The following is a 16,410-nucleotide window of genomic DNA, read 5'->3' as shown; positions in this document are numbered from 1 at the left end:
AATGAAGAGCAGAAGCAAATGAATAGTGATGCTTTCTTTCTCAACAGATTCACACAAGTATAAGAATACACAGGCAGCCAAAACATGGTCTCTGCCAGCAGAGAACTTACCCTGTACTTGCAGAGAAAATATATACATAAAATGGTACATAAAGAAATCTAAAAGTTGTTCATGAGAGTACTTGTAGATCAACACTGCCCAGGGTACATTGGAGGAGGCCACAGTGCAGACGGGAGGTTGCCTTAAATGAGTGAAGCACATGATCTAGAGAAGAGGCAAGTTTTGAGGGTAAGAATTTGGACAAATCAGAACCAGACAATGAAAACCTCAAGTACACAGGAAATATCACTGTTTTTGCTTAAACACCAGGTGTTTCGAATTACAGGTCTCAAATTACGCATTGGTATGCCTGGATTTGACAAAATGGAAACATTTTCTCATTGATTTAGTAAGTCATTTTGAAAAGGCATTTTTTTTCCATTTTCCCATTTTCCATTTTTTTTCCATTTCAGTTGCCAGATCATACTAAGAAAACTGAAATTTCTCTGTAGTCTTTCCTTTTTAAAAAAGTAATAATACCTATGAATTGTTTGTTGTTGAAGTCGTTTTGCTTTTAGAGTTCTTTGACCTCTAAAATGCAAAAACACACATCAAAAATTAATTTTGCATACAATTCCGGGTAGTTATGGACTTCCTGACTCACTCTTGGACCTATACACCGGGTTAAAAATTCCTATATTGCTACTCTGTAGTGCATGTTTTTCATAAAAATGAAAAAACAGATATGCACAATGAAATGCACAAAATTACCTCTCTGGGAATTAGCACATTAGGTTTTATGAAGGAAGATCTACAGTAATTATTATCTTTCTTCCAGTATTTTTCAAAGTTTTTTTTTTTTAAATGAAGAATGTGAAACAGATAAATAAATAGATAGAATAGTATCTATGAACTCTCATATACCGATCAATCAGCTTCAACAATTATGAACTCATGGTGAATCATGTTGAATCTATGCCCCATCTACTATTTCTTCCTTATTTTGGAGCAAATCTCATCTACCATGTAATTTCATTCATAAGTATTTCAGTACACATCTCTAAAAGATAAGGACCTTTAGATATAAGGAAAAGACCATTGTCACACCAAAAATAATCTAACAATTATTTCTGAGTATAACCAAATTTACAACTAGTGTTCAAATTTCCAGTTGTCTTACAGAAGTCTTGCTTATATTTACCATTTATTGGAATCAGGATTCAAATAATGCCCATACACTGGGATTGGTTGGTATGTGTCTTAAGTCTCCTTTACTCCATATGTTCTCTCTCTTTCCCCCTTTCCTATAGCTCTCTCCTAAAGTTTATTATTCAAATAAATTGGGTCCTTTTTCTGTGCAGTATTAGAAAATTAAGATTTTGTTGACTGAACTCCCATGAAATAGTTTAACATCCTCCTCTGTCCTCTGTATTTCCTGTAAATTGGAAATTGGTTCTAGAAGCTTGATCAGATTCAGATCATATTTTAATCTTTTTGAAGACTATTCATAAGTGATGTGTTTTTCCATCAGGTGGTAGAAAATATCTGGTTGTTTCTGGGTTTTTTTGATGTAGGTAGTCTTTGATGTTAAATGCCTAGACTCATTTCTTGATTAGAAATTAGAGATTGATTAGAGATTGAAAATGATTAGAGATTGAAATTGATTAGAGATTGAAATTGGTGGTATTTTAACATTGACATTTCTTTTTATTCATTACTTCTCCTCATCTATTTGGTTACTTAATGATATAATTGGTATATATAAAGCAGGATAAATACTAGCTCCTTCTTTTTATTTAGCAGTTTCCAAATAATGAACTGGTTGCTACTATCCTTTTAATAATAATTTTTTCTTATTAAAATCTCAGATGTAACCATATTTGACATGCTATAACTGATTCCTGTTATTGTATTTATAGATGATTAAATGTGCACATCATTGGACAGTGGTAGCCTCTTTAAGGTGACACTTGGCGGATTGTGACTTGACTCTTGCTATTTAGTCTGAGAACTAAAGAGCAATTATTTTTCACATAATAGAAACCTAATGAATAAACAAAGAAAGGAAAGCTAGTCATCAATCAATAGTCACTAACTGAGCACCTACTACTTGTAAGCTTGAATTTAAGGACATTATAGGAGAATACAAAGACATATTCCTTGCCACTCTGAGTGGAAAATTATAGTGGAAACAAGACATGCATACATGGATTATATAAAAGATGATGTCTTATTGAACTGAAAGATCAGTATCCAGTGAGAGGCACAGATAATAGGTACCATGAATTCAGATGAACAGAAGGTTTCCAAAGCACTAGAGTGATAAGTTGCTGCTGTTTTCTTTCAAATTACATCCCCAAAAGTCAAGGAGCTCCACTGACAGGGTAGTAAATCTGAGGTTCAGCTTTTGCTGAGAGCTTCTGCTCTACCTGGTCAAACTCCAACTCACCCTGAGCACAATTCCTGCGATCAAAATATGTAAAACATTCAACAGTTCCTTCCCATTTTGTCTCATTTGCTACAAGGTCTTGTTTACCTGTATATGTTCCCTGAATCTATATCTTTATATGATATCTAGTAATTAACATTGGTTCAATCTCTTCTCCAATAATAGATTCCATTTCTGATTAGGCACTGCTCATTCCAGAAAGACTCTTTAGTCATTATTTAATGTTGTAAACTCACATAAGAGCAGAAATATGGCAGTACAGGGGAGAGAATTACTGATTTTATATTATTAAATAATGTACTTTTTAATGCAGCAGAAATTTAAAATAAGACTTTGTCTCATCTTTGGCTGATTCCCCAAAGGCCAAGACTAATGCAATAAATGTTAATCGTCCTCATGTCAAGAAATAAGGTGCTAGACTTGCTAGTCAGGACTTGCAAAGAGATTGTAAAACTGTCCAGACTGCCTTAACCTAACATCCACCTCAGGAGTATAAAAGACTTCAGGTGAGAAGGCTAGAAGGAAGAGGATAGTTTTGAAGAAAGCTGTTAATTTGCTGTGTGTTCTCTCTTTTCATAGAGGAAAGGATTGGTGGGCTTTTCAATCAGCCCATGTCCGACAAGACAGGCTTCAAAGGTACTCTTCAGAGAGTAAGCTACATTTCCTCTGGATTTTGAGGAGCAGTGGCTTGGTTTCTGATGCACTCCTGAGAAATCTGAAAAGAAAAGCCTGGCCAAGACTGACAGAACAAAGAGAGAGAGGATTTATTTGGAGAGAGCAGTCCCTGTGCTATTTATATTCCCAATCATGGGGAAAGGTAGAGGCAGGCTTCCTCCTCAATTCAAATCAAGGGAGAAGAATTTCAGGGGGCCATTCAGTGAGCCTGAAAGGTATCCTCTGGAATAGAAGGGCCATAGTGACTAGTGTTTAACTCAAACTTGAGCATCCAAGGTGAGAATCTATGGCTGCAGTTGCCCCTTTCTGAACCTTGGAGTATGGAGGGCTGTGTGGAGAGTCAAGTTGCATTTTCCTTCACCTTTTACAGGAAAAAAACATTTTTGCATTATTTTCTGGAAATTTGATATGGATTCTCAGAAACTGAAGTGGAATGAGGTCTTATTACAAAGTCCTGTGGAAGAAGACCACAGAGAGGGATGAAGTGGCTCCAATATAACAACTGGAAAGTGAATCATAATTGGCCAGCAAAGGGGAGGCTTTACCCAGGACAAGAGAACAGAGGCCTAGAAGATATTTGAAGGACCTGCATAATGTCCCTGAAGAAGAGTTATCTTTGGTCAAGTGATGCCTAGAGGGCACTGATGCCAGTGCATTTGTATTAGCCACGTGAAGCTTTGCCCTTTTCCTCCTAAACTCTTCTCCCCAGGGTCCTACCCTGGAAGGGTAAGAATAAGCAGCTAGCTAATGGGAGAGGTGGTGCATAAGAAGAGGAAACAAGCCAGCCAGGACCCCTTTTTCTACTGCAGTCTCCCAACCTTGAAGCACACTGGATCGTAGGAAGGGAAAAAAATTTAACTTTGAAAGATTTTAGAGTTGTTATGTCACATAATGAATGCTTGAACAAGTACAAAGTTCCTTTTTACTGTCTAAAAATGACTGAGAAAGCCAAGGGGCCTGACTGAGATTAATCCAGGTACTACAGAAAAGGGGATCCATAGGCAAGATTAGTGGGAAAAGGTGAGAAAAAACACTGCTTTCATAACTGCACTCTACTAAGTTCAGCTCTTTTCAAAACCTGGATATATTCAATTATTGTATCCAAAAGGTATGGAATAAAGGAAGAGCCCTGAGAAAGCATAGTGCCTAGTGGATGGCACTAACTATTCCCAGAGTATTTGGCAGAAATTCCTAATTTAGGCCACTCATGGCAATAACGCTATAGTTTATTTTATTAGACTTATAATCATTCAAACTTTAATCACCTACTATATACCAGGCACTGTTTTGAGTTCTGGGAATATGACAATAAAGAAGACACAAAGCTGTCTGTTTTAATAAATCTCTCTGAGGTGGTGATATATGAGCTGAAATTTGAATATTAAGAAGGCCATACATTAAAAATCTGGAGGGTGGGTACTCTAGGAAGAAAGAAGGTCAGATATAAAAGGCCCTGAGTCAGAGAAAAAGCAGGTATGTTCAAGGAGTTGAAAAGAAACCAATATGGCAGAGGAAGTTGGAGGGACAGTGAAATAAAATTGGGAGAGGCAAAAATACATAAGGTCTAGGAGACCACAATAATGTTGTGCTAAGTATTTTTGGCTTGTCAGAGTTAGGGGGTCATTGTGCAGACCAGTTATGGAGATTAACAGACATGACTACTTAAGTTCACAAGATGGTACCATACAGGTGGCAGCCTTTTAATTTAGAATAAAGCATGAAACATGCCCTTGTAAATTTGTGAATAAGTAAAATAACTGCTTGCTGCACTAGGCACCATGTGACCCTTGAAATGTTCCCAGTTTTATGCTATAATTACCAATGAACACAACTCAAAGCATATCAGCATGCATCTACATGTCATGGGCCTGTCGAGGCATGAAATCCAACTAGAAAGAACCATCTATCTCAGATGTACTTTCCCTTCATATCGTACAAGTTATTTCTTGACCTTAGTGGTAAGGAGATGAGTTCCCAAAGTAGATCAGACTACTGGATATAGCTGTCGGGACAATGATGGCTGATGAACTCCTGAAGCATTCAAAATAGCCTCTTCATTTAAACATGATAGCTGATTTATTTAAAAGCATTTCCTCCCTAGCAGAGCTCTTTGCTGGGGCTTTGTTGTTTTAGAATTACCGTTCATGGCAGGATACAATGTTAGTATATTTTCCATAACCCCAGATTCTATGCATCGTAGTTAGAAAGTAAATAATTAAAAAGAAAAAAAATCAAAACTTTCTGTAACATTCTAAATCTGTCTCTCATATAAATATATACAAAAGAATAAATATATTATTTTTATGTATATTCTTTTATAAATTTTCTTTCTTACGTTCTTTTAGACATTTTGATATAAATATACAAAATACGTTTACATATTTCTATTCTTTTTTTGCCCTTGCACAATTACAAAATTCTCTTACAAGCTCATTATGGGAGAGAATAAATATCCACCTTGCTATGTCTTTCCTTAGGCAGACATATATGATCTTCTCTATTCCCCAAATTCCTATGGAAGGATGAAATGCAAAAATGCCACATGGGATTAGCTGTGATTAGCAATGCGCCTTTTAAGAAAGAAAGATTAACACTTAAACTAACACCAGAAAGAATGCAATATTCTCCTAAAGCCCAGACTGGTGTCTCACAGGGTCAGTGCTTAGAAAAGCCTCTGGACTTATTCTATTGTTATATTTCACGTGGAATTAGCCTGCAGAGATCTAGAAATCTCTATTGTAACATCTGAGGCTCCTTGAAAAAGTTTTAACTTAATCCCCCCTTCCTCACCAAAGTCCCAGTAAATCTCCCAGGGCTGTCAGCCAGAAAAAAAATCTCCTAGAGTGTATACTTCTTTAATACCAGAGCCCCTCTCCCCAAACTTCTCAAATTCTACTTGTTGGTCCATAAAAACCCCAGGAATGTACAGAACCTAATGCTATGAATTCCTCTATGGGTGAAAGGTGAGTGATCATTGCAAGTTTACTGTGTTTGAAGTCTGTGTGTGAATTTGTCAGGGTTTTTTGTTTGTTTTTAACATCTTGATTTTTTGATTTCTTTCTGGCATTCACTAAAATCCCATCGGTGCTAGAGACTGTGGGGATATTTGCATAGCCAGGTGGTAGTCAGTGGGTGCTTTACAGTAGCCAGTGAAGCTGTTCCTACTATTGTTTTCCAAGCAAGTTAACTGAACTCAGGGTCCTCTAGGACCAGGGTCATGCCTGAGTGCATTCAGAATCATGTTGGTTCTGTCACTGATATTTTCTGTGACCTTATCCTTGGTTTTCTTCTGTGTGAAATAAGGAGTGCATAGAGTAGATGCTCAATAAAAGTTAGTCTCCACCCCCTTTCCTAATTGAGATCTTTCTACTTCTGGGAGTCTCTAATTAGAATGCTGAGAAGTACACTAGTGAACCAATATTGATGGCTACACCTACAACCAGAGGACAAAGAGTCACTTTGTACAGTGTCTGCTACATGGTACTTACTCAATCATTACCCATTAAGGAATTAAGGAATGAATTTTTGCTCCAGTGGCACTGTTTGCTTACTGCTCTGTATTCCCATGTTTTGCACTCGTTGCTTTTCTTGTCTTCCTCCCTCACTAAACTCTGTGGTCACTAAAGACAGAGCTGTCTTTCACTTTATTTCTAACCCCTAACATTGCATCAGCCAATGGGAGGCTCCCAATAAATTTCTTGATTGAATTAGACAACAAATGAATTGGAATTCAATTCTAATAATTAGAGGGGTTGATACTGGATTACAGCAGACTGAAAGATAATTTTTCATGTTAGTATATTTACATTCTTGCTTTTGGCTACAACATCCATTCAATAAATGACCTTAGCTTCTCTGAGACCTTAGATTCCAGTCTGTAAAATGGTAATAGGTATTACTGACTTTCCGTATAACACAGAAATCAGATGAGACAACAAATGAAGAATATATATATGAGGGTTAATTAGTTTTTCCATCCACTATGTTTCTAGAACTTTGTTTCCTTGTTTTATTCTCCATAGAGATTTTCACAAATGTAGTAATGACTTACAAATATTAAATTCAGAATCAAAAAACAACTCAATCAAAAAATGGGCAGAAAACCTGAATAGATATTTTCCCAAAGAAGACACGTGGCCAACAGGCACATTAAACGATGCTCAACATTATTAGTTATTAAAGAAGTGTGAATCAAAACAACAACGAGATATTACCTCACACCTGTCAGAATAGCTATCATCAAAAACTCTACCAATAACAAATGTTGGAGAGGATATCATAAAAAGGGAACTTTTGTACACTGACTGTTGGTGGGAATGTAAATTAGTGCAGCCACTATGGAGAACAGTATGGAGGGTCATCAAAAAACTAAAAAATAGAACTACCATAGGATCCAGCAATTCCACTCCTGGGTAGATATCCAGAAACAACCAAAACACTAACTCAAAAAGATACATGCACCCTAATATTCACAACAGCACTATTTACAATAGCTAAGATATGGAAGCAATCTAAGTGAAATAATTCAGACAGAGAAGGATAAATACTGTATGATACCACTTATACATGGAATCTAAAAAATAATGCAAATGAATATATATGCAAAAGAGAAACAAACTCACAGACAGAAAAAACAAACTAGTAGTAACCAAAGGGGAGAGGGAAGTGGGAAGAGGAAAATTAGTGGTATGGGATTAAGAGATACAAACTACTATGTATAAAATAGATAAGCAACAAGGATATATTGTACAGAACAGGGAATTAAAGCCCTTATTTTGTAATAATTTTTAATGGAGAATAATCTGTAAAAAATACTGAATCACTATGCTGTACATCAGAAACCAATATAATATTGTAAATCGACTGTACTTCAATTTAAAAATTTAACTTAAAAAAAATCAGAAAAGCCTGGAGAAAATTATTTTTTTCTTAATTTTGTTTTTCAGCCCCCTACCAATTTTGTACTTTGCTAACATGGTCAGAATACCTTCGATTTTCTTACAACTTTGGAAAATATTAATGCTAAAAACTCCAGCAGCTGAGCTTTCCTTCCATCAACATCTGTTCAACCAAAACTACAAACTAATAATCATTACTGCTTTGTCTCACCAGAATTTTGCATAGGGTTTTTCTTCACAAATAAAGTATTTGGTTTGCAAGGAAGACTAAACATGCTAATCCCTGCTGCATTGTCAGACTTTAAGAAACAAGGGTCCCTTATCAAGGCAACTAGTTATTCTTGCTTTTGGAGAGCAATATTTTGTTCATGTTTGTTTGGGGCTATAACGAGATCCATAAAACCCTGAGGCAGCTTGAATTCGATGGGCTTGATGAAAGTAGTTTTAATGTTAAAGCTATTCCAAACAGGACAGGAAAAAAAAAAAAAAAGAAGAAGGTGTATTCACGTGAAGAACAACATCAATACAGAAATTAGAGTTACCTTTTAAAATAACCTCATTTGATTTTTTAGCATGACCTAAGATTATTTTAGCTAATAGTTTTTCCTATTATATTTGACAACCTTCAGTTATAGATCCTTTGCTTACCCTTGGTGATTAAATTATTTAGATGACCAGTCATGAAATCACATTCTATGAATCAACTAATGATGACACAGAAACCATAGAATAAAACAAGAAAATATGCCTTCTATGGTATTAGTTTATTTTGGTTATTTCAAAAATAACTTTTCCTGTTTGCTTAGATTTTGACCACTCTTCACATTTAGGAACTAACCACGTTTTTATCTTGTTTGGCCAGCTGAAAATTATGCCTCAACAATCTTCTACCCCTATGTTTTTCCTCTTTCAAATGATCACTCCGCTGTGATGATGGTGATTATCAAACACTCTCTGGAATCAGGGAAAAATTGGTCAAGTACACATAGTAGAGCAAAATTATTATTTACCAGGAAAGAGACCAGGTTGGAGATCCTGTATAGCCTTAAAAAAGGATGACAAAGTTGTCCTGAGTGTATTGACAATTAGGTAAATAGCTCTGAAGATCTAAGGGCTGCTGTCCCACAGAACCTTTACGTACTAAAGACAAAAGGTTCTAGCTCAGACAAAGAATCTTTATAAACTTCAATGACAACATCAACCTTTGCTTGGTTGGATTTGCAGCACTGGAGATGAGGGTTAGGCTCACAAACTCAGAGAACCAAAATGTGTAAAAGCTCCAAAATCCTTTCTGACATTTCACAGCAAAGATGGAGAGATGAAAAGAAAGAGACAGGAACAATTTCAAAGGCATCCTTTCAAAAGCAGATTTAATCTTCACCACTCAGATATTTTATGCCAACCACTATAATTTATTTGATATTATCTTATGAACAGGGGTAGGTGTGGGTGGTAGATACTCTGGGCTTCAGGAACTGAGGCTGTTCCTCACTGAAGAGCAATGTCTGAGCGCTTACACTGAACAAAGACTTGCACAATCTGGGCAGAATCATCCGAAAAGAAAGACTCAGTCCCTAGCCTCATAAAGCATATAAACATTTGGAGAATGCATGTATACACATTTCAGACATTTTTAAACCTCTACTATGCTAAAGGCAAAAATTAATTCACAGACAAGCTGCTTTACACAGTCATCCCTCCAGTAACAGCAGGGGATTTGGTTCCAGGACCCCCAGAAGATACCAAAATTCACAGATGCTCAAGTTCCGCATACAAAATGGCATGGTCATTGGCCTTCCACGTCCATGGATTCTACATCCTCGGATTCAACCAACTGTGGATCGAATTCAATCCTGATGCAGAACCCGCAGAAAAAGAAGCCTTACTGTATTTAAATTACGTTTATTAAATTGTGGTGAAGGCGGGGGAAATGTCTACTTTATCAGCCAACTGAGTCACCAACTATAATAGGTGCTAATGCCAAATTTGGGTTGCAAACTGGCTTTGAGATATATTGACAAGATTGAGGTCCCTAGGATCTTGATTCTAGTCTTGGATCCCTTTTTAAACAGTTTTGTAACCTTGAACCAAGGCATTTCTCCTCCCCTGGACTAAGATTGTCACCTAGGAGAACATAGATTTCATTTTTACATTCTTTGAATTCTAAAAATTTGTGATTCACGGTGCCAGACTACAATGAGTATCAGTCAATATGCAGACTACCATGTTCCATTAAGGTCTTTTCATGTCATTGCTGTGCTACAAACCCAAATTAGGACTGCTCCTGGGAAGTGGGCTATTCCTTCACAATTTAGATGCAGTTTAGGATCCCCTGTATTCCATAATATTCCCAGGGGATTAAATTTTAATTTAATCTAATAGATAAAATTCCAGATCTAAGAATAATTGGACAAATATATCTGAACTTAGTCCTCATTAATTCTTCAGGGGAAGCATAGATAAGGAGTCCCAAAGAGAGAGCTGAACTTCATCTTTGCAGATACAACATTTCAATATTTTGAAGAGCCCCAGAATGCAAGCAGAAAGAGTGTTTTTATCTTCCATTACCATGTGTGAAACCAGACACCTCTTTAAATAGAAAAACTGCTTTGGAATTCTGTTTGGGGTTGTGGTTGCTGATTAGCTCTCTGTGGAAGAATTTCTGTTTCAAGTATAATATAAGGAAAACAAAATGCTTATAGTTACTAATGAGAACTCCCATATGGGAATGATAAAGATTCCTGTTGGGCTTCCCTGGTGGCACAGTGCTTGAGAATTTGCCTGCTAATGCAGGGGACACGGGTTCGAGCCCTGGTCTGGGAAGGTCCCACATGCTGCGGAGCAACTGTGCCCGTGAGCCACAACTACTGAGCCTGCGCGTCTGGAGCCTGTGCTCCTCAACAAGAGAGACCGCGATAGTGAGAGGCCCACGCACCGCGATGAAGAGTGGCCCCCACTTGCCGCAACTAGAGAAAGCCCTCGCACAGAAACGAAGACCCAACACAGCCAAAAATAAATAAATAAATAAATAAATAAATAAATAAATAAATAAATAAAAACCTACATAGATTTATTAAAAAAAAAAAAAAAAAAGTTTCCTGTTATATTCAGTCCACAAGCTACCCAGAGCTTGGGCTGTGTCCTCTGAAGTCTGAGTTTGAGATTGCAGACTGAAGCCTGTGATAATTTAGACAAAGTGTTGGAAATGATCTCAGCCACACTGACAAATCAGCTTAATTGAAACATTTGGTTATAGGGCAAAAGCAAATCAAATATTGTGAGATGTTTCAATTATAGCAATTGGTTCTCCTGAAAGAAAGGTTTCACATGCAATAATTTCATCCAATGTTTCATGTGCTTCTCTGAGCTCTTAGGAAAGCCAATTCAATGTCAGGTTTCCTTGCTATCATGAAAGGTAATTAAATCTTCCTATGATATAGATGACATGCACCATTTTACTGAAGCAAACGATTACCTGAGTTATGCGTGGGGACAACGACTCCAATTTCGTCTCTCTAGCAGTCTTCAGCCTGGGTTGCACAAGATAATTCACTGGGATAAAGAAAGAAAATATTAGGATTAATTTATTTGTATTTATTTTTATCAAAAAATAAAAAAGTAAGCTTTACTAATCTTTACATTGCTTTTGTGGTTGCTGCTTTGGATATTGTTGTTGTGGATAATCATCATATGCAACGAGAGATGTCCTGATAGAAGAGGTGACTTTAAAAGTCATTGGGTTTAATAAAGGCAACCTAAAATTTTTATTTTCGGTGTTTTGCAACTTAATGAATCTGTTTGTCCAGTTAAGAAAATAGAAAATTTAGCTAATTTTACTAACCCTCAGAAAATGTCTGTGGCTTAAAAAATCTGTAGAAAGACATCATAGATTCAAAAAAGTTCATAATATAAGCACAAGCAGACAACAAGAAAATGGCAAATATATTTAGTGTGAGTCCCCCCCTTTTTATCCTTGGATCTAAAGTCTGAAAGAATTCACCTTATTCTCTACTACTCCAAATCGAAATTTTCTTTGATGCCCACTTCAAGTGCCATCTGGTCCGTGATGACTGAACTTCGATTACAGACTTCCATGGATTGACACCACCTTAGCGAAAATCATCATTCTCATTCCTTTAGAAATTAAATATTCATGACCTTATGAAAGCTCTTCTACTATCATTTAACCTTGAGTATTTATGCCTTCTTCCTCCAACTATACTATGGAGGATATGAGTTTTATGTTCTTCAATAGAGAACTTTCTGTCCAATAGAACTTTCTGCAGTGAGGAAATGTTTTAAATCCACACGGCCACCACTGGCTGCAGGTGGCTTATTGAGCACTTGAAAAATCACTAGTGCAATTGAGCTTTTATTATATTTATTATTAAATAATTTAAATGTAAATAGGTTCATGTGCCTAGTAACTATCATATTAGAAAGCCCAGCTCTAAAACATTTGACATAGTCTCCTAAATATAGTAAATGTTCATTTTTCCTCTTTTGTTCCAAAGACAAAATAGATTCTTCCAGTTACCCCCCATGCCTGAATAGCCCAATTGAAACTCTGCTGTCACTTATTAGTGAATTAATTTCCTTCCTTGAAAGATGCTTTGTGACCAAATCACTGAGCAATTTAGGAATAAGGAGTCTTACTTTGTCATAAATATTCTACCACATTCAGCTCTAAAATTTTCACTTTATGGATGATCTAGGGGGAAATGTTTAATTCTAAGCTCTCTTTTCACTCTTAATCCTACCTCCCTTTTTTATACGTTGAACTTGCAAAAACATTTTAATATCTACTTCATTAGAAATGCTTAATTGGAAATAAAAATGGAGCAGCTACACACACACACATTTACATGCAGAATATATATTTTTATGAAGGCATGACAGTTCAGAATATCTGTGCCTTTTTCAGGATAAGAACAATTGGTTCATTAGTATTCCCACACCAGTTGACTATTAACAAAACAAGTTCATGTACCAGTGAAATTAGAAGAGAGAAAGGGCCCTAAGCAAGGGAGGGTAGAAAAGAATTTAATATTTTATCATTTTAATTTTTCAAAAGTAAAAGCACAGATGCATATAATGACATGGGAAAAATGTAGATGTATATAAATGAAAATGTTAACAGTAGTTTTATCTAGAAGGTAACATTTCTAATGTTTTTTTAAAAAAGTACATTCATGTATTTTAAGTGTACTCATTTATAAAAATTTAATATATTTTGCATATGTAATAAAACATAAAATAATGCATATATATTTTATAATTTGATATTTTGATTACATACCAAATACTAAGAATTTAGATCATCTGACACTGTGCATTTCACTTAAAATCTGATTTCAAAGATAATAAGCTTAGGTCTCGGAGAGAAGATGGTGGAAGAGTAAGACGCGGAGATCACCTTCCTTCCCACAGATACAGTAGAAATACATCTACACGTGGAACTGCTCCTACAGAACACCCACTGAACGCTGGCAGAAAACGTCAGACCTCCAAAAAGGCAAAAAACTCCCCACGTACTTGGGTAGGGCAAAAGAAAAAAGAAACAACAGAGACAAAAGAATAGGGACGGGACCTGCACCAGTGGGAGGGAGCCGTGAAGGAGGAAAGGTTTCCACGCACTAGGAAGCCCCTTCGCGGACAGAGACTGCGGGTGGCAGAGGGGGGAGCTTCAGAGCCACGGAGGAGAGCACAGCCACAGGGGTGCGGAGGGCAAAGCGAAGAGACTCCCGCACAGAGGCTCGGCGCCGAGCAGCACTCACCAGCACAAGAGGCTTGTCTGCTCACCCGCCGGGGCGGGCGGGGCTGGGAGCTGAGGCTCGGGCTTCGGAGGTCGGAGGTCTGAGGATCGCAGGGAGAGGACTGGGGTTGGCAGCGTGAACACAGCCTGAAGGGGTTAGTGCACCACAGCTGGCTGGGAGGGAGACCTGGAAAAAGTCTGAAGCTGCCAAAGAGGCAAGAGACTTTTTCTTCCCTCTTTGTTTCCTGGTGCGCGAGGAGAGGGGATTCAGAGCGCCGCCTAAACGAGCCCCAGAGACGGGCGTGAGCCGCGGTTATAAGCGCGGACCCCAGAGACGGGCGTGAGACGCTGGGGCTGCTGCTGCCGCCTCCAAAAAGCCTGTGTGCGAGCACAGGTCACTCTCCACACCACCCCTCCCGGTAGCCTGTGCAGCCCGCCACTGCCAGGGTCCCGTGGTCCGGGGACAACTTCCCTGGGAGAATGCACGGCGCGCCTCAGGCTGGTGCAACGTCACGCCGGCCTCTGACGCCACAGGCTCGCCCCGCCTCCTCTGTACCCCTCCCTCCCCGCGGCCTGGGTGAGCCAGAGCCCCCGAAGCAGCTGCTCCTTTAACCCCGTTCTGTGTGGGCGAGGAACAGACGCCCTCAGGCGACCTACACGCACAGGCAGGTCCAAATCCAAAGCTGAATCCCGGGAGCTGTGCGAACAGAAAAGAGAAGGGGAAATCGCTCCCAGCAGCCTCAGAAGCAGCGGATTAAAACTCCACAAACAACTTGATGTGCCTGCATCTGTTGAATACCTGAATAGACAACGAATCATCCCAAATTCAGGAGGTGGACTTTGGGAGCAGGATATATTAATTTTTCCCCTTTTCCTTTTTTTGTGAGTGTATATGTATATGCTTCTGGGTGAGATTTTGTCTGTATAGCTTTGCTTTATAATAGCTTTATTTTACTTCACTATATTATATCCTCTTTCTTTCTTTCTTTCTAATTTTTCTCCCTTTTACTCTGAGCGGTGTGGATGAAAGGCTCTTGGTGCTCCAGCCAGGCATCAGGGCCGTGCCTCTGAAGTGGGAGAGCCAACTTCAGGACACTGGTCCACAAGAGACCTCCCAGCTCCACGTAATACCAAACGGTGAAAATCTCTCAGAGATCTCCATCTCAACATCAAGACCCAGCTTCACTCAACGACCAGCAAGCTACAGTGCTGGACACCCTATGCCAAACAACTAGCAAGACAGGAACACAGCCCAATCCATTAGCAGAGAGGCTACCTAAAATCATAATAAGGCCACAGACACCCCAAAATACACCACCAGACGTGGACGTGCCCACCAGAAAGACAAGATCCAGCCTCATCCACCAGAACTCAGGCACTAGTTCCTCCACCAGGAAGCCTACACAACCCACTGAACCAACCTAAGCCACTGGGGACAGATACCAAAAACAACAGGAACTACGAACCTGCAGCCTGTGAAAAGGAGACCCCAAACACAGTAAGATAAGCAAAATGAGAAGACAGAAAAACACACAGCAGATGAAGGAGCAGGGTCAAAACACACCAGACCTAACAAATGAAGAGGAAATAGGCAGTCTATCTGAAAAAGAATTCAGAATAATGATAGTAAGGATGATCCAAAATCTTGGAAATAGAATAGACAAAATGCAAGAAACATTTAACAAGGACGTAGAAGAACTAAAGAGGAACCAAGCAATGATGAAAAACACAGTAAATGAAATTAAAATACTCTAGATGGGATCAATAGCAGAATAACTGAGGCAGAAGAACGGATAAGTGACCTGGAAGATAAAATGGTGGAAATAACTACTGCAGAGCAGGATAAAGAAAAAAGAATGAAAACAACTGAGGACAGTCTCAGAGACCTCTGGGACAACATTAAATGCACCAACATTCGAAATATAGGGGTCCCAGAAGAAGAAGAGAAAAAGAAAGGGACTGAGAAAATATTTGAAGAGATTATAGTTGAAAACTTCCCTAATATGGGAAAGGAAATAGTTAATCAAGTCCTGGAAGCACAGAGAGTCTCATACAGGATAAATCCAAGGAGAAACACGCCAAGACACATATTAATCAAACTGTCAAAAATTAAATATAAAGAAAACATATTAAAAGCAGCAAGGGAAAAACAACAAATAACACACAAGGGAATCCCCATAAGGTTAACAGCTGATCTTTCAGCAGAAACTCTGCAAGCCAGAAGGGAGTGGCAGGGTATACTTAAAGTCATGAAGGAGAAAAACCTATAACCAAGATTACTCTACCCAGCAAGGATCTCATTCAGATGTGATGGAGAAATTAAAACCTTTACAGACAAGCAAAAGCTGAGAGAGTTCAGCACTACCAAACGAGCTTTACAACAAATGCTAAAGGAACTTCTCTAGGCAAGAAACACAAGAGAAGGAAAACACCTACAATAACAAACCCAAAACATTTAAGAAAATGGGAATAGGAACATACATATCGATAATTACCTTGAATGTAAATGGATTAAATGCTCCCACCAAAAGACACAGGCTGGCTGAATGGATACAAAAACAAGACCCATATATATGCTGTCTACAAGAGACCCA

At 38.2% G+C, this 16,410-nt stretch overlaps 1 long non-coding RNA gene across 1 annotated transcript in view; it reads left to right on the top strand.

The window, feature by feature from the left end:
* The first annotated feature begins 501 nt into the window (after positions 1-501).
* The window catches only part of LOC309643070, a 35,481-nt gene continuing 19,572 nt past the window's right edge, over positions 502-16,410 (top strand). Inside the window, exon 1 of the long non-coding RNA XR_014253532.1 lies at positions 502-13,434. This is a non-coding gene — a long non-coding RNA (uncharacterized lncRNA). The remainder of the gene's footprint in view (positions 13,435-16,410) is intronic.

The sequence above is a fragment of the Balaenoptera physalus genome, assembly GCF_965194825.1.
Source record: "Balaenoptera physalus genome assembly, chromosome: 14".
Taxonomy (NCBI): Eukaryota; Metazoa; Chordata; class Mammalia; order Artiodactyla; family Balaenopteridae; genus Balaenoptera; species Balaenoptera physalus.
Note: the sequence above shows the minus strand (reverse complement) of the source record. Positions and strands in the feature narration are given on the sequence as shown.